Source organism: Hyperolius riggenbachi, chromosome 4 (genome assembly GCF_040937935.1).
Source record: "Hyperolius riggenbachi isolate aHypRig1 chromosome 4, aHypRig1.pri, whole genome shotgun sequence".
NCBI classification, from domain to species: Eukaryota; Metazoa; Chordata; class Amphibia; order Anura; family Hyperoliidae; genus Hyperolius; species Hyperolius riggenbachi.
This window is the reverse complement of record NC_090649.1, coordinates 407347843-407367382: the sequence shown is the minus strand read 5'-3', so window position 1 is coordinate 407367382 and position 19540 is coordinate 407347843. Positions and strand designations below refer to the sequence as shown.

Here is a 19540-nt window from a genome sequence, read left to right as displayed (position 1 = left end):
GGGGCACCTTTCGTTTATAGGGGGGAAACCCCTGGCAGCTTAGTTCGGCATTTTGCAATAGTTGTCATGATTTCTTTAATGTTCATGATTTTTATTTTCTAACAATTAGGTTTTAAAGTGTCTTTCACAGCCAGATATAACTATTTTTGTATGCAAGGCGAACAGGATCATTCCCATAAAGAAACTGACACTTCAGAATAATGTGCGGGTCCTTTAAGCAGACTGGCAGCAGCCCCTGAGCCCCCTCTGCGCTGATGAGCGTGCAAACCGGCCTTGCAGGGAGTATGTGCCTGGCTCTTCACTGCACAATATCTGGAGTCATCTCCATGACAAGATTTCCGCGACGCCCACTGTGGGCTGTGAATAAAGCAGTGAGGGTCCGGGTTAGGAAGTGCCTCTCGTGGAGCAGAGGAGCCTCGCTGAACAGAAGAACAAGTAGCCGTCCCTGCTGTGCCGCGCCGCTGCTGCTGCAGACGCTTCTCTCTCTCTCTCCTCTCGGCTGAATGTTCGCACTGTAGTGTACTCAGGAGGATACGCAGCGTGCACTGCCATCTATTGGAAGTTAGTGGAATTGCAACGCTGTCTACACACCCTGTAAGATAAAAGTTCTGAGAAAATAAGCATGTCGTCCATTAATATTTCTCAGCAACAGAAAGTTTTATTTTCTTTTTATCAGTTATTATTCTTAAAAACGAATTGTAGTGAAAACGACATAACAAATAAAATAGCTTTTTTTTTGTTTTTGTTTTACAATATGAATGTATAGATTATTTAGTCCTGTAAAATATTTCTTTTCTCTGATTTACATTCTGAAATTTCACTGGTGGTGACATCTTTAGTTATGCCAGGTGAACTGTACGGAATGTTCGTTTACTGAGAGTTCTTCAATGCACAGAGGGAGATGCTGGTTGCTTGGCAGTTGGAAAAAGCTGTTATTTCCCACAATGCTATGAGGTTCATAGACAGCAAACTGTCAGGACCATGGTCATGACATCACGCTGAAGGAGGGGTTTGACCACAATATCAGTTAAAGATGGTCCCTGATGATCTATTCGGATAAAGGTAAAGATTTATTGGGAAAGGGGGTATTGGCTACTGATTGGGATGAAGTTCCATCCTGGGGTACAGTTCCTCTTTAACTAGGGAACGCTGGAACAAATAACATATGCACCAGGTAAAATAAAAGAAAGGGATCAGTGTATATCAATTACTGCTTCACAAATGTACTTTTGCTCAGAAAAAACGGTTTTCAGATTGGCGTTATTTAGGATAACTATTGCAAATTTTTTAAAATACATACATATAAAATGTACGTTTCTCCTAGAATGAAATGCACTATAAATGACCTTTTTCCTATGTTGCTGTCACTTAGGCTGTGTTCACATTATAAATCTCCAGTGCTATTGCAAGCGCTGAGCGATTTATTGAGAGTTTTTTAAGCGCGTTTCCCTGCACTTTGCGCATAGAAAAGCGCTTAGAATAGGGCTTTTCTAAGCACTTTCTAAGCACTTTTGCAGAGCGATTCGTTTTTTTAACTTCCTGACGTCAGTCAGGAAGTGAACTCTTTCACCCGGAAATGAATAAATACAATGTATTTATTCATAAAAGCACTCGGGAAATCGCAATACAACACGCTTTTTCAAGCACTTTGTGATTTCCCTATACCTTCCATTGAGCCAAAGCACTCAGAAAATGGTACATGTAGCGCGTTTGCGATTTAAATGTAATCGAAATGCTTACATGTGAACACTCTCATAGGGAATCATTGCACAAGCGTTTTTGGGGCAATTTCTAAAATCGCCAGTGCTTACAAAAACCTACAAACGCTCATAGTGTGAACGCCCCCTTACAGTAGATAGTGAAAATATAACAGATGTCAGGTTGTCAGGTTTTGGACTAACCCATCTCCTTAAAGGGCTTCTTTATTTACAAATGCATTTTGTATAAATCCTTTTCAGGGAGTGCTTTATTAAAATAGGTAGTTCTAAAAAAAAAAAAAACTCCCATGAGTAGATGGACTAGTCCAAATTCTGTCAGATCTGTCAGTTTTATACTACCTGCTGTACGTGACAGCCACATAGGAAAAAAGTTAATTATACTGCATTTTCCTGTGGGAGAAACGTACATTTTGTAAGTATGTATTTTAAATTGAAAAAGAAAATGTTAGTGGTCCTGTAATGATAAACATTTTGGCTTGATCAATGCATCTTATGTACCTATAAATAGCACTCCGCACTGTTTCTATTAGATATTGGTAGATAGGAATGTTGTAGGTAAAGTAACAACATAGACTTATGGCAATTTTATATCAACAGAGGAGCTCCACTTTACCGAAAACCATACTAAAATTTGTAATGCAGTTTTCCGCATTATTATTATTTATTTAGCATTGGCATATTCTGCAGCGCTGTACAGAGTATATTGTGACGTCACAAACTGTTCCTCAGAGGGGCTCACAATGTAATCTCTGCTATATTCAGACGTCCATTGTAATCTAGGGACAATTTAGGGGGAAACCAATGAATGTATCTGTATATTTTTGGGATGTAGGAGGAAACTGGAGTGCCCGGAGGAAACCCACGGTATAAGGTCTTAGGCCCGGTTGACTGGATGAATCAAAAACTTAGCTGTGTAAAAAGTGATCTGTGAAACTGATCAGTTGTTGTTGGGCATCGGTTTTTGATCTGTTCCTTTCTGCGGTTAATGTGACGTGTCCGTTGCTCCAGAATTATCGCAGCCTTCCCACACTTGAGGCCCGTTTGGTAGAACTGAGCAACGTGAACAGATTCATTGGTTAATATGGGATCCATTTGCATCTGTTAGGATCAGTTTTGGTACAGACTGCTAAACGGACTGTTGTGAATGTGAACCGGGCCTTACATCACAGAATCCCCACTGGATGAGGAACACGTGGTACTGCACAGTAAGATAACATGTGTTATCTTAACCTGTTCTGTACCAGCAGTTTCTGGCCGCTTAAGGACCAACAGACTGCCAGTACAGCAAAGCGACGCAAAACGGAGGGTACCAACGAATCTCTGTGCGGTCCCGCCTCTCTCATCAGTGACGCCGCACACACATCCCCGCAGGTCTCTCTCTCTGCCGTCTCTAAGATGGCAGAGCACTGTGCACTTGTCAGGAAACGCTTTTATTGGCTCCTGATGCTGTCAATCAATGTGAACCAATGGGATTGGCTTACAGCGATGACAGGGTCAGGAGCCATTGAAAGTGGCTCCTGACCGGCTCACAGGGCTCTGCCGTCATATTGACCGCAGGGGGAGTGAGTTGCGGCAGGGGCTGAGCGGCGCAATCAGTGGTAACGGGGGGACCATGTGGCGACGATTGTAGAAATCTACGTCCTGTCGGAGCAGCACAGCCACTAGCAGGACAGAGATGTCAACCTACTCGGTCATTCAAGTGTTTTGTTTTCGCAATGTAATTTACAGGAAAGCATTGCTAACTTGTGAATTATACAGTGCCCTTATCAGCTATGGCACAATTTATTCACACCACAAGAGGATCCAAAAGAAGCAGTGTGTGGCAGTAGGGGTAAGGAACTACCATGGGTAGCCTGTGCTGGCATGGAAGATCCAGCAGAGGCAACCTGTGGTTGGCAGTAAGTCTGATCAGATAACGAGAAAACACATTAATGAAACACTGATAATGACAATATACTGATATTACAAAGAGAAAAAGAGTGTCACATACAGTACACAAGCCTTTTTTATGCAAAGAGCTTGGAAAAGCAGCAAGATTAACATATGCTGCCAGGGGTAGAGATGAGCGTAATGACCTAATTACGATTTCGCGAAATTTCGCGTAATTAGTGTAATTACGATTATGGCCGTAAGTACATAATCGTAATGAAGAAGGATTTCGCGAAATTTCGCATAAGCGTAATTTTCACGTAATTTTCGCATTACAGTCGTATCATGCCGTAATTTCGCATTAAACGCTACCGTAATTTCGTGTTAAACCGTAACGCTCCGTATAATATAAAAAAGCCGCCGACTTTAAGGGTTAATAGCAAAGCCCCCTTGAATGCTAAGAGCCTCAAATTTGGAGAATATATTAAGGAGATCAGGAGGAATAAGAGGAACATTTTTTTTTTCAAAAAGACCTTATAGTTTTTGAGAAAATCGATGTTAAAGTTTCAAAGGAAAAATGTAAACATTTAAAAACCCGCCGACTTTAACGGTTAATAGCAAAGCCTGCTTAAAGTTTAGGAACACCAAATTCCCAGGATATATTAAGGGGATCAGTGGGAATAAGAGGAACATTTTTTTTTTCAAAAAGACCTTATAGTTTTTGAGAAAATCGATTTTTAAGTTTCAAGGGCGAAAATGTCTTTTAAATGCGGAAAATGTCAGTTTTTTTTGCACAGGTAACAATAGTGTATTATTTTCATAGATTCCCCCAAGTGGGAAGAGTTTTACTTACTTCGTTCTGAGTGTGGGAAATATAAAAAAAAACGACGTGGGGTCCCCCCTCCCAGACCTCTTTAACCCCTTGTCCCCATGCAGGCTGGGATAGCCAGAATGCGGAGCACCGGCCGCGTGGGGCTCCGCACCCTGACTATACCAGCCCGCATGGTCCATGGATTGGGGGGTCTCAGAAGGGGAGGGGCAGCCAAGCTTTCCCCTCCCCCTCCGAGCCCTTGTCCAATCCAAGGACAAGGGGCTCTTCTCCACCTCCGATGGGCGGTGGAGGTGGAGGCCGCGATTTCCTGGGGGGGAGGTTCATGGTGGAATCTGGGAGTCCCCTTTAAAAAGGGGTCCCCCAGATGCCCACCCCCCCTCCCAGGAGAAATGAGTATAGAGGTACTTGTACCCCTTACCCATTTCCTTTAAGAGTTAAAGTAAATAAACACACAGACACTTAGAAAAAGTATTTTAATTGAACAAAAAACATAACCACGAAAAAAGTCCTTTCATATTCTTAATTAACCATTAATACTTACCTGTCCCTTTAAATAAATGATCCCTCGCAATATCCTCGGAAATGTTCTATCAGTTACAATGTAACAAAGTTATTACAATGTAACAACTTTGTTACATTGTAACTACGCCGCACCCGACGTCACTCGCCGCCGCCGCCGCGTCTGTGCTGCACAGATTCCCGACAGAGCTCTGAGCTATATAGCTCAGAGCTCTCTAAGCATCTTTGTATTTGGGCTCCAAGGAGCCCCATTGGTCCTTAGCAGACCAATGGGGTTCCTTTAAATCAGAAGGAACCCCATTGGTCTGCTAAGGACCAATGGGGCTCCTTGGAGCCCAAATACGAAGATGCTTAGAGAGCTCTGAGCTATATAGCTCAGAGCTCTGTCGGGAATCTGTGCAGCACAGACGCGGTGGCGGCGGCGGCGGTGAGTGACGTCGGGTGCGGCGTAGTTACAATGTAACAAAGTTGTTACATTGTAATAACTTTGTTACATTGTAACTGATGGAACATTTCCGAGGATATTACGCTACCGTAATTTCGCATCGTAATCGCAAATTTCGCATGCGTAATTTTAGTAATGCGAAATTACGAAAATTTCGGCTCAACTCTAGCCAGGGGGCCTGAAGGGTTGTGCTAGCTGTGGAAGAAAGGGTACTGGAAGTTAGCCTGAGCTGGCAGGATGTAGATCCAGGAGAGGCAGCAGGCACTGACAGAGTATGGAGATTCAGTATGGTGAAGTGGAGAGCTTGAAGAGACAGTTGGGATTCTGTGGGATCAGCCTGTGCTGGCCGGAGTGAGGAAGATCCAGCAAGATTAGGTTGTGCCAGCAGGAGATGTAGATGACTAGTACAGTAGATGTAGTCTGTGCTTGGTACAGGGAGCAGATTTAGCAGAGATGACATGGTTCCAAGGGCAGATTGGTTAGCCTGTCCTGTTAGCAGGAGTGAGGCCTGTTTTGCAAAAAAAACTGGTGAAGAATGAATAGATGTAACATGTGTTGTCAGGGAAATTAGGGCTTTACCAGGGGTGGTATGTGCTGAGTGGTAATGCAGTAGAAGTAGCCAGTGCTGATAGGGTGAATGGAGATCCAATCAGGTTGAATTGCAGTGGGAGTAGAGATCTTGCAACAAAAGAAGATGATGTTGGATAAGCAGCAACTCAAGTAGAAACTACTTGAGACACTATGCCGGTGCCTTGCCTCAGCTGGATTGCTCATACAGCTTGTATCCCATTAAACGTAAAGAAAGAGACGGCACTCCACTGGCTGCAATCAAGATGCTGTGTATTCACGAACAAGAACACTACATGTTACGGAGGAACAACCTCCTTCATCAGGTGTAAAACCACTTTTTTTTACACCTGATGAAGGAGGTTGTTCCTCCGTAACATGTAGTGTTCTTGTTCGTGAATACACAGCATCTTGATTGCAGCCAGTGGAGTGCCGTCTCTTTCTTTACGTTTAATGGGAGTAGAGATCTATCTGTATGAGGCCTGGAACCTACTACAAATCGCTATAAGTGATTTCATGAGCGTTTTCTGGCGACTTGGGTAGTGATTTAAAAAAGTGTAAGCTTTTCGCCAGCGATTGTGTAGCGCAGGTATGTCAAACCAGTCCTACGAGGGCCGAGATCGTCACACATTTTTGATACAACTCAAATGAATTGATGGTCTGAATCAGGAAAGGTGTGGCCCATAAGGTAGAACACATTCCTCTCTTTCTCAGTCCATCTTGAACACTGGCATGGATCTGGCCCTCCAGGCCTGGAGTTCGACACATGTGGTGTAGCGATTTGCGATTAGCGATTTTCATTCTGATTGGTCCCTTAAATTATGTTTCATTTTTTTTACAGTGTGCAGTCATTTAAAAACGCTAGCAAATCGCTCTGTGTAGGTGTTGAGGAGTGATTACGCCAACGTTTATATACTTTACATTGCAGAAATGCTAACGCTAACACAAAACTCTCACGCTCAAAAATGCTGCATGTCCTGCATTTGTGATTTTGATAATCGCAATGGCTCCAGTGGAATTTGCCCCACCCATTAACATTGGCTGAGCATTTAGGAAAATCTCTAGTGTTTTGAAAACCTCCCTAAACACTCAAAAAATCGCTCTAGTGGGTTCCAGCCCTTAGTCTGTGCTAGTAGTGTGAGTGGATATCCAGTGAGGTCTTCAAAGCAAGGGCACTTTGTACTGAAAAAATAAAGCTATATCAGGTCTATTGATCTATCAGGTCCATCGATCTATCTGCTGGAGAGCATACTGGTTACAGCTGTTGCCTTTCATGTAGGGTTTGAGCCTTTGACCAGGGTTCGAATCCTGCCTCAAGCCAGTGCGTAAAACAGTAAGGAGTCTTTGGGCAAGACTCCCTAATGATCCTGGTCACCCGTGGAGAGCACCGTAAGTGGCTGCAGCATTTAAAGGGAAGATCCGCGCATCTAAAAACAAACAAACTGCACTGACCTGGGGCTTCTTCCAGCTCCTGGCAGTCGATCGGTGCCCTCTGCGCAGCTCCTCTCCCTCCGGGCGTCCAGGTTGGCGTTATGTGCGTTCCACGGCGCGGGTCACGTGATGTATGTGACGTCATCGGGTCTCTACTGTGCAGGCGCAGTAGTTCTGCGCCTGTGCAGTAGAGACCCGATTACATCTCTACACCACTTGACCCCCGCCGTGGAGCGCACGGAAGCCGGCCTGGAAGCCGACCTGGTGAGGTCGGCTTCTTCATCGCTCGACGCCTGGAGGGAGAGGAGATGTGCCGAGGGCACCGATTGACTGCCAGGAGCTGGAAGAAGCCCCAGGTGAGTGCAGTTTGTTTTTTTTAGTACCGTGAACCTTCCCTTTAAGTGCTTTAAGTCTGCCAAGAGAAAAGCGTGATATTAATGTCTACAGTATAATCTGTGTTGGTGGGGTGAGGATTCAGGAGCAGCCTGTGCTAGCAGTGGTAGTCTGTGCTGGACATGTCCTCCCGCTCTCACTACTGCCCCTTACCCTCCAGGGCAACTTTAAAGCCTGTTTATTTCTTTTCTTGGAGTTAATGTCTTTGCTAATGAACATGAACAATCAATGTCCTTTTCTGGAAACTGACTTATCTTGCTTACCTACACCTATCAGCAGAAGAGCTCTATCAGCATACATTCTACTGAAATAACTCCAGCAGCCTACGCTGTGTAGGTGTATTTCAGTATATCGTTACGCTGAACGCCAGATACAAATTAGCGACCGTATTAATAATGTCATATTGCAAAATTCTGACAGATCTGCATCTATCATTCCGGTTCTGTCAAAACACTTGATAATTAGTTTTTCTAATTAGCCAACACATGTGTGACCTAAATACGATTATTAATCCATGTATGATTCACCTATTTGTATACAAGGCTATATTGATATGTTTTTCGTTCTTTTTAGCAATGTGGCTTACATAACGATCTAGCCTATCTATCTATCCATCTATCTATCTATCTATCTATCTATCTATCTATCTATCCATCAATTTGCCTGTCTATCTAGCGCTTTGTTAATCAGGATTTCTATAGGCCTGAGTTATAAAAAAAAAATATTTTACTTTGTTTTTCTCCATAGCAAATACCAACTCAGATTACTATAAACAATTTCGCAAGTCTCTGTCTATCAAGTGAACCACGCAAAGTGAAAACAAATCTCCCTTAAAGGAGTTATCAGGATAAAATTAAGAAAATAAGTGCTACTTACCCGGGGCTTCCTCCAGCCCCAAGCTCCCAGCATGTCCCTTGCCGCAGCTCTGCAGTCAGCCGTTTTCCGCAGCTCTGTCCCGGTCCCCGGCGATGACGTCAGGCCGGCCTACAGGACGACCTGTACTACACCTGCGCGAGTGGTGCTGTCAATCACCGCCACGTGGGCCAGAACGGACTGCGCAGGCGCAATAGTCGGAGGTCGGCCTGACGTCATCGCTGGGGAGCGGAACGGAGCTGCGGCGAACGGCTCACTGCAGAGCTGCGGCGAGGGACATGCTGGGAGCTTGGGGCTGGAGGAAACTCTGGGTAAGTAGCACTTATTTTCTTAATTATATCCTGATAACTCCTTTAAGGAGGAACTGTAACCAAGAATTGAACTTCATCCCAATTAGTAGCTGATGCCCCCTTTTCCATGAGAAATCTTTCCCTTTTCTCTAATAGATCATCAGGGGGGTCTTCATGGCTGATATTGTGATGAAACCCCTCCCACAATGTGATATTAAGACCTATGTCCTGACAGTTTCCTGTCTGTGAACTTCATTGCATTGTGGGAAATAATAGCTGTTTCCAACTGCCAAGCAACCAATCTCCCTCTGTGCATATGTATAACTATATTAAAAAAAATCCTTTTAGCCTATCGCTTTGTTAGGGGGTGTGGTTTTAGATAATGTCTGTTGCTTCTGTTTAATTTTTTTCTTGTCTGCCAGTAAATAGTAGTAAAGATGATTACCCACTGGCTCATTGTGGATCAGACAACATGAGCAAATTACATGGCGAATATCAATCATTTCTTGATCTCTTTTCTATTTTTTAACTTCTTACTTTGCAATGTATTGCTTTATATTTCTCCCGTATTTGCTAAAGTTCTTCTTTAACTGAATTCATTTGTTCTGATCCACCCATCCATCCATCTTCCATCCATCTTCCATCCTTGAAATAAACTCCTCTGGAAGAATACACTATTATTACTGCACAATGCCAGTTACCTGGCTATGGTAATCCATAGAGGAGAATGCATCCATTGCCCAATTGCTTATATTTTGCTGTTTACCATGACTGCTCTAAAAGTTTATGAGGTCATACAAATTTTAGGTGTCTCCAGTCCTCAGTTATGAGGGCCACTTAAGTTCTGCAGCTCTGCAGCTTGCCTGCGGGAGAAATGCACAAGTTTGCGACCTCTCAGTAACCCTTGCTCTGCTGGGGGGAGGGGGGGGGACTCAGAAGATGAAAGGGTTAATCATCCCAGTATGAGAGTCTCCATGTGCAGCTCTGCCCCCCCCCCCCCTTTTTTTCCTTGATGTCCCCTCACAGCCCAGTAAAACTGAACACCCTGGAACCCGATAGGGGAAAATGTCCTTTTTATGTCTTCTTTGCAGTGTAGTAGACACTGAATGCAAATTGTAGCCAATAAATCATCATATACAAAACATAAAAACACAGTTTCCCCCCTCCATGTTTTAGTGAGGCTTACAAGGCTATGATTTAATAAAAACATTAAATGAAGGCTTGATAAACTGGATAAGAGGGGGGCTTGTGATTTTTTTTTCAGTCCTGGAAATAAATTCGTCTGTTTGGCAGCTGCTTACAAAGCCAAAACTAACTCTTTGGGAGAGTAAAGAGAAAAAAGGGGGGAATATAAAAAGGCTGTTATTTTTTTCCCTTTGGTGCCAGTTTGGATGTCATCTGTTTCCTTGGTGACAGTGTTCAGCCCCCAGAGCCTCTGGGCTCCTGGATTGTAAGAGAAAAGCATGCTATTTCTGTACAGTCATTTATCACTGTCACCGCATAATGATTTCACTCGCAGCTCCTTATTGATGTTTGTAATTGCATTATCTCATAACGGCTATGATCAATGAAAGCGAGCCAGGCATTGTGGGGTCAGAAGATGGCAGAGAACTGTTTGTCCCCCCTTTAATACAACAGCCAGTCATTATCCTCAGTCCTGGATTCAGAGAAGAGGAGAAAAAAAATCATCTGATCTGGGATTGACCCTGTTAAACATCCCCAGACTTTCTTCTCATGTAAAAAAACAGATAGATTAAAATAATTTTAAAAAGTATGAGGAAAGCAAATTAAAAACTCATATAAAACCCCCTCTGCTAATAAAACAAAACAAAACAAAACAATAAAGCAAAACTTAATTAAACGTTTTTATAATTAAACTAGTACCATAAAGTCTGAACTCTTTAGAACTAGATGTCATCAAAGAAAACAAATCTATGTTTAAATAATAATAATAAAAAATCCATCTATATCTCACCTATCTCCTAAAATTGGCTTTCTAGTTCTTAGATTTCTAGCTCATAACTACCTATATAGTTACAATAGTTACATGTATCAGAAATCCTAATATAATTATTAAAGAACTAATGACATTTATTAATGTATTCATCTACATTTAACAGTGGGTTTTTGTATTATAGCTGAGCATTTAAGCCATATGACTATTTCTTTAGTATATTAATTTAGTTATTTTGGAAGAACCTACTTCATAATGAAATCTGAAGGATTATTTTGTTTGTTTATTAAAATGTGTGTGTCTTTTAAATAAACAAAGAAATCTTTTATGTGATCTTCTTATTTATATACTAGAAAGCATTAAGAAAAAACAACAGCAAACAAAATGTGTGGTGGTTTTCATGGAGAACTGGCCAATATGAAATAAATTACACTTTTCTGATCTAATAGTGTGCTTAATTATCACAGGTGAGAAAATCATATTTAGGGACACTGGTCCCCCTGCTTTTGTTTTAAGACAGTGACAGTAGCAATCAAAAGTGCCATTAATCACTGCAAGCTACTGTGATAGGCAAGAGCAGCGGGAGTGTGAATTTGGATGTGAGGAGGGAAGAGCAGGAGAGGATTCTGGTGGCTGCAGTCAGGATTTGTTGGGAAAGAGGAAAACCTTCTGTGTAATCCCAAAGAGATCAACTCATCCACTTTCTGTGGACCAAAAGAACAGAGAATGTGGGGGGAACCTGTCAGCAGCAGCCTCTATTTGGCTGTCACAAGGATAACTAAATATCACTATCATTTGTTCAGCCAATGACATCTACTGTGACATCAGCTCTGTCGTGTGACTGTTGGTTTATAATAAAAGCGGCATCACCAAACATCACAACTGCTTTTAATTTTTTTGTTTTTGTTTTTTGTTGTTGTTGTGTGTTTTTTATATTTTTTTTTGTTAAAGAAAATTTAAAACATTTGTATATAGTGCACATTGCCTTAGAAGGCGTAAAGGAAATCTTAGAAAAAAACTGAGCATGCAGGGAAAAATGACACTTGGCTATAAAGTTCAATTTCTAAAAAAATATTATTAAATAAAATACATTTTTTGTCATTTCAAAATATTCAAGCTTTACAAAAAATACAGTAATCCATAAAAAAAAAATAAAAAAAATTAACCCTACTAACATTAAATGATAGTGACTTTTCTGGAATAATTATGACACTTTAACACAATGTTAAAAAAAAACAAGAAACTATATACATTTTTTTCAATCCACTTTCTAATCCCAACACACAATAATACAAAATTACTACCGGTAGTTGTATTATCATTATATTTTAATTTTAAGCGGAAAAAAATTGAGCATAACATCTCTCCTATAAAATTATATAAAATGTATAAATATAGACTATATATATTAATTTTGATCTCAAATAATAAATACAATATGCATAATGTTTAATATAGACTAGTCCTCAAAAATGTAAACTCTTGCTGGAATTAACCATTTTTAGCCCATAGAGGATTTCAACATGATATTGTAGGGGGGTTAAGATTTAAGGGATTACAGTTATACACAAATACTATGGACCCCTCCACCTTAATTACATGATGTATTCCTGTGTTTAACACTGTGTTTAACACTGGGAACCACATTCTGAAAGAACCAACTCCTACAAGCAATCAGCAGGTAGAATTAGTAAATGTTAAGGACAGGTCCAAAACATAAGACAGAAAAAGGAGAATCAAATTGATTAAGAAAGTAAAACAAACTACTGTTCCCAGTTCCCTAGAAAACCTTCTTGAACACTGTATTTCTGAAGGGCAATATTGATTAAACTGATCAAACTGATGAGAATCAAAAGAGTGACCAACCCATTCTGACTTGCAGCTCCTGTCTGCACTACAGAAGAAGTTACTGGAGAGCATTTGGTCTGAGAGATTTGCCTTCTATGTGAGCGCAGGACACTGCTGCTAGCAGAGAAATGCACTGATAGACAAATAGCATAAACAAAAGTCCCAGCCTAGCTATGGATTCTCCCTTAGAAGTTTTGCAGTTCTCCTCCTCACTCCCACAGATGTGAGAAGTATCAAGTCGTAGGCTCATTGTTAGCAGTGAGTCCTCCCGGCTTGGTGGCGGTGTGTTTGTCCTCAGGCACCAGGATGCTGATTTGAATAATTTTCCTCTTCTGTTTACAGCTAATGCCCAGCCTTGTCATCGATTGTTGCACAAGGAGCCAGGCAGGACTAGGTGCCACTGCTGTCAGGAGAGCTGGATTAGCTGCCTGGGAGGTAATCTTTACAAGTTGTTATTCCAGAGGAATGGACATCTGAGGGTAAGAGAACAGCTACATGCACTGCAAGGGAGAGGCAGAAAGAGAGAGAGGGAGAGAAGGGCTGACCAGAACTAACACAAATCATATTACTACACAGGAAATTCTCACTGAGTTTACATGGGTGGCAGTCTGACCAATACCTCAAACATGTGTGTGTATGACAGGAGATGTAGGCAGGGGAATGCATAGATGTAACAGTCCTCTGTCTCTACTGGTATGGCATGTTTGTATGTGTGTATGTATAGTCCTACTCATCTTCTGCATGTTAATTATTATTCTGTTCACCATTTATCGATAAAGTCTTAACATATCACACAGCAGTGATGTGTAGGTTACCGCTATTACTACTACATGTTATTAATATAGTCTAGTACCTTTCACCATAACATAAAATTATCTATCTATCTATCTATCTATCTGACACTCTGTCCATTTCTGTCTTTCTCTATCCATCTATCGTCTTTTCTATTGAACCTATGCTTTATTTATGTCTATATTTTTATACTCTATCTATCTATCTATCTATCTATCTATCTATAGATCTATAGATCTATCTATAGATCTATAGATCTATCTACCTGTCTATCTTTCTATCGATCTGACACTCTGTCCATCTCTGTCTTTCTCTATCCACCTATCTACTTTTCTATTGATCTTAAACTTTAATTATGTGTATATATTTTTATACTCTTTCTTTCTGTCTATCTATCTATCTATCTATCTATCTATCTATCTATCTATCTATCTATCTATCTATCTATCTGTCTGTCTGTCTGTCTGTCTGTCTGTCTATCTTAATCCATCTATCTACTTACCTATTGATCCTTGTCTTTATCATGTCTATATTTTATACTCTTTCTTTCTTTCTTTCTTTTTTTCTTTCTTTCTTTCTTTCTTTCTTTCTTTCTTTCTTTCTTTCTTTCTTTCTAGCTATCCATCCACTCATACACAAAAATATGTACACACACACACACACACACACACACACACACACACACACACACACACACACACACACACACACACACACACACACACACACACACACACACACACACACACACACACACACACACACACACACACTTACACACACACACTACATACACCCAAAATTCTAATTCAAATTATTAAAAAATAAATAGATACATTTTTTTAAATGGCAATTCTTCAGCTACACTTAACAGAATAGCTGTCACCTTGTATTATTGTGCGGTGAAGCGATGACACAGCTTTAGCAGTTAAGTGATTTGTCTGTTTTCCTCTTAACACATTAATGTAGTTATTTTGATGAACTTGGTTCATAATCAAACCTGAAGTGTCGCTTTGGCTGTTTGTTTTATTAAAATGTTATTTATTTTTTCAGATCTGACCCAGCAATGGGGAGAAGGTAAATCCCAGACACACGTGTCTGATCTGCTAGAAGAGATGTATTTTGTGATCTTCTATCTACCAAAGGGCGTTAAAAACAAACCTATGTGGTGGTTTTCCTAAAGAGGTGGCCAATCTGAAGGAAATTACACTTTCTTGATCTAATCACCTATTTAATTATCACAGGTGAGAAGATCATATTTAGGGACACTGATCCCACCCCTCCCCCTTGCTTTTGTTTTAAGACAGTGACAGTATTCATCAGAAGTGCCATTAATCACTGCAAGCTCTTGTGATGGTGCAAGGGCAGCGAGAATGTGTGAATTTGGATGTGAGGAGGAGAGAGCAGGAGAGGATTCTGGTAGCTGCAGTCAGGATTTGGAGGGGAAGAGGAAAACCGCTTCTGAACACACAAGTGTTCTGTGTAATCCCAGAGAGATCAACTCATCCACTTGCTGTGGACCAAAAGAACAGAGGATGTGGGGAAACCTGTCAGCACCAACCTTTATTCAGCTGTCACGAGGATAACTAAATATCACAAACGTTTGTTCAGCCAATGACATCTACTGTGACATCAGCTCTGTCGTGTGGCTTTAGGTTTATAAGAAAAGCTGCATCCTCTAGCATCAGAAGCTTTCTTCTTGTTTTTTTGTTTGCTTGTTATTTTCTTAGGGAAAACATTATGAAATAAGCAAAGAACTTATTGCCTAATAGTGAAAACACTCATTGCCTAATGAGGCACGAAGGGTTTCTTAAGCTAAAAATCAATGACATTATTAAATGAGATATACCCGTAATTGGGAATAAAATTCTGTGTGTTAATATATTTTAGTTTTTCATTTCATTTGTTTTACTTTTGAGAGTTTTTTTTTACCAAAAAATGCCATCAATCTATTTTGTACAGCGACACGGAATACGCCGGCGCTTTATAAATAATAATAGTCATTAAAAGTTCAAAAACTAACCCAGTGTCCTAAAATTATACTCATATGGCTGTTAAAAATATATTTTTTAAAAAATGCTTAAAAATAGTCCATGGTAAAATCTCAATACACAAAAATACAAATAGTACATATAGTTTAATCTTTTACTTTTATTTTCAAACACACACACATATATATATATATATATATATATATATATATATATATATATATATATATATATATATATATATATATATATATTTAATAGATGTATTTTATAAATATATTTATGTTATCTTAAAAGAAGCAAAGCAAATCATTTAGATCAGTGTGTAATTTAGCTCATTCTCCATAATGCTCCACTGCCTGGGAGATTTGCCAGTGATTCAGACACAGGGCACAGTGCAAGCTCTACCAGCAGAGGAATTCATTGATAGACAAATAACATAAGCAGAAGTCACAGCCACGTTGTGGATTTCCCTCTCCTTTAGAAGTTCTGCAGTGCTCCTCAGTCCCCACAGATGTGTGAGGCATCCAGTCAGCGGCTCATTGTTAGTAGTGAGCTTGGTGGCGGTGTGTTTGTCCTCAGGCACCAGGATGCTGATTTGAATAATTTTCCTCCTCTGCTTACAGCTAATGCCCAGCCTTGTCATCGATTGTTGCGCCAGGAGCCAGGCAGGACTAGGTGCCACTGCTGTCAGGAGAGCTGGATTAGCTGCCTACAAGTTGTTATTCCAGAGGAATGGACATCTGAGGGTAAGAGAACAGCTACAAGCATTGTGAGGGAGAGAAGGGCTGACCAGAACTAACACAAATCATATTATTACACAGGAAATTCTCACTGAGCTTACATGGGTGGCAGTCTGACCAATACCTCAAACATGTGTGTGTGTAATAGGACATGTATGCAGGAGCTGCATACAGAAGGTGTAACAGTCCCCTGTGTCTATACAGTGTGTGAGATACTATCTATCTATCTATCTATCTATCTATCTATCTATCTATCTATCTATCTATCTATCTATCTATCTATTCATCTCTCTATCTTTTTCTATGCACTTGCAAATATATTTACACTTTAATAAAAAATAAGATATTCAACATATTTCAAAGTGTGTTGGTGAGTTATATATGGAAGTTATTCTTAAATCATCTTGTAATATGATTGTATCTTAAAGTAGACCTGAACTGTTGCACAGGACAGAAGGAAAACAGAGAAATGCACCCTGTATGTATATGTAGAGTTTAGCCTGTCTATGTCTAATCACATCTGTGTCTAATCACAAGTTGTAATTTGATCTCCCCCCTGGGTCACATGACTGCCATGGCAGATAAGGCAGATAACCTCATTTGAAAGCACAGTATGTTAACAATATGTCTGCTTCCATGAAAGCAGGAAATAGAAACAGTGCAGATTTATTGCAGGATTTGTATCAGCTGTAATAAAGAAATGTTTATCTTTCGAGGTTATTATGCTGTTGGGTATCTTTTCCAACAGAGAGGAAGTTTTGAGTTCGGGTCCGCTTTAATGTGTGTGGCTTAGTTAGCATCTATCTATCTATCTATCTATCTATCTATCTATCTATCTATCTATCTATCTATCTATCTATCCATCCTCTCACTCTGTCTCTCATCCATCTCTTGTAATTGGCTTTCTTGTTGTTAGATTTCCCGGTACCCCTTTTCATTATCCATGTACTTGCAGATGGAGATTGCTCTGGGACGAGGCTGACCTGCAGCTGAAGAGGAGATTGCACTGAGCAGGAATAGGTTAGGTGTTTCTCTCTCATTTAGGTGGAAATGAGATTGGCCAGTGAAGCTGCTCCAGTGAAGTCAGGCCGGGGCTGCTGAGCGCACTCTGATGGGCTGACAGTCGGACATAAATAAGTTAGGAAATGAGAGGAAAATGGGAATGTCTAGACAGGAAAACTTATTGTGTTCTCTGGATAAGGAAAGAAAAGGGACATGATTTAAAAATGAAATAAGATATCACTGTGAAGCTGAGCGCTCAGGTCTCCATATGATTGCATAGGGGTCAGAATAAATAATAAAAGCAATTATACAGTGTGATTATTAAAACTAATAAAGCAAAGTTGGTGGATAAGAGACTTGGTTGCTCATGGCTACAATGGAATGTAAGCCTTATTCACAGTTGGTTTTCACTGTCTGAATGATTGATTCAAGCACCGATCAGACGTTTAACCGGTTCAGCGCCGCAGTGCCGAAAATCTCATGCATCCGAGCAACGTTCACCTCCCATTCATTCGCCTATAACTTTATTGCTACTTATCACAATGAATTGATCTATATCTTGTTTTTTCCGCCACTAATTAGGCTTTCTTTGGGTAGTACATTTTGCTAAGAATTATTTTTTTCTAAATCCATTTTAACAGGAAGATTAAGAAAGAAATGAAAAAAAATCATTATTTCTCAGTTTTTGGCCATTATAGTTTGAAATTAATATACGCTACCGTAATTAAAACTCATTTATTTTGTTTGCCTATCTGTCGCGGTTATTTCACCGTTTAAACGATGTCCCTATCACAATTTATAGTGCCGATATTTCATTTAGAAATAAAGGTGCATTTTTTCAATTTGCGTCCATCGCTATTTATAGGCTTATAATTTTAAATAATATAATAACATACTCTCTTGACATGCATATTTAAAAAGTTCAGACCCTTGGGTAACTATTTATGTTGTTTTTGTTTTTTTTTATTGTATTTTTTTTTTGTTTTTTTAAATAAAAAAATGTATGTGGGTAATTTTTGGGGTAGGAGGGAAACTGCTATTTTCTAATGTAAAATAATGTAATTGTTTTATTAAAAATGTATGTGGGTGCAGTTTACTATTTGGCCACAAGATGGCCACAGTGAGCAAAGTCCTGGATGCGAACTATGTCGCATCCAGGAACTAAAATTCAGAGGAGTTGTTTCCTGGGGGGCAGAAATACCACGCTCTCTGGAGAGAAAGCGTCGGTATTTCTGCGGGGAAGTCAGATCGGTGAATGGGAATTATATTCCCATTCACTGATCGGGGGGCTAGCGGCGGGCGGCGGGTGCGCGCGCGGGCGCGCGCCCGATCGCGCGCACCACGCAGGGAACACAGCAGTGCCTTTAATGGGACTTGGCACAACCAGCTCATATCACGACCACTGGAGAGATCTCTGTGCTGGAGAGGGTCTTTAGATATTAGATTGCTCTCTTTTCCATCAGTTAGGGGGGGTGAGGGGGAATTGATGAATGAGAGTTATAGTAAGGAGTAATAAGTGGCGCTATGTTCAGTTCAAACATCCAGTCATTGGGAGAAATTTAGAAAGAAAAAAAAGAGTCTCTCTATCCATGATTGGACGATAGAATAGATAAAGCCGTCCATCACTGATCTTCAGCGCACATCTCCTTTAGTAAGGACCGTGAATACCATCACCACCATTGGTCGTTCCCTGAGAGTTACTGTATAAGGAAGACTATGGGTGGTGGCCCAACATTGGCAGGCAGTTATTCGAAGGGGGGGGGGGGGAGTTGACACATCATTAGAGCCAAGAGCAGCCATTGACTGTGGCCTGCAAAATGTAAACAGTATATGAGGTGGGAAGTGGCACCCCAAAATTTATGCAAAGGATAAAGAATATATAATATAACAGTCTTGACTCAGAGCAGTGCACCCTAATTCCTGCATGCAACTTTTGAAAGAAGCTTTCGGCTTCATCCACAAGACTTATTTAATGAATTGTCACAACAATTTTTCTGCCCTTATCTGCCTTAACTCATGATTTATCTCTCCTTATCTTTCCTTTATGATTAAGGATGAGCTTATGAATTTGGAACTTTGTCATTGACATGAGGAAGCGGGCAAGTTTTGTTTGGAGTGCAACCCATCGGATCCTAAAATGAAGCAGAGGGTTTTGGTGTGTTTAGTGCAGAGCAGCGAAACTAGGCGCCGACATAGCAGTAATTTGATACTGCTATGTGTACTGGATGTCTATACTAAAGAGTACCGTAGATTTGTAATTCTTACACACGGTA

At 40.5% G+C, this 19540-nt stretch overlaps 1 long non-coding RNA gene across 2 annotated transcripts; it reads left to right on the top strand.

The window, feature by feature from the left end:
* Positions 1-273: 273 nt before the first annotated feature.
* LOC137570895 (uncharacterized) lies at positions 274-17572 on the top strand. Of its 2 annotated transcripts, none has more exons than XR_011031224.1 (5): positions 274-594; positions 13082-13218; positions 14585-14775; positions 16149-16271; positions 17221-17572. It is a non-coding gene; the product is annotated as an uncharacterized lncRNA (long non-coding RNA). The 2 variants fall into 2 exon arrangements; XR_011031223.1 differs by having other exon boundaries at positions 280-594; positions 13082-13174.
* Positions 17573-19540: the final 1968 nt, after the last annotated feature.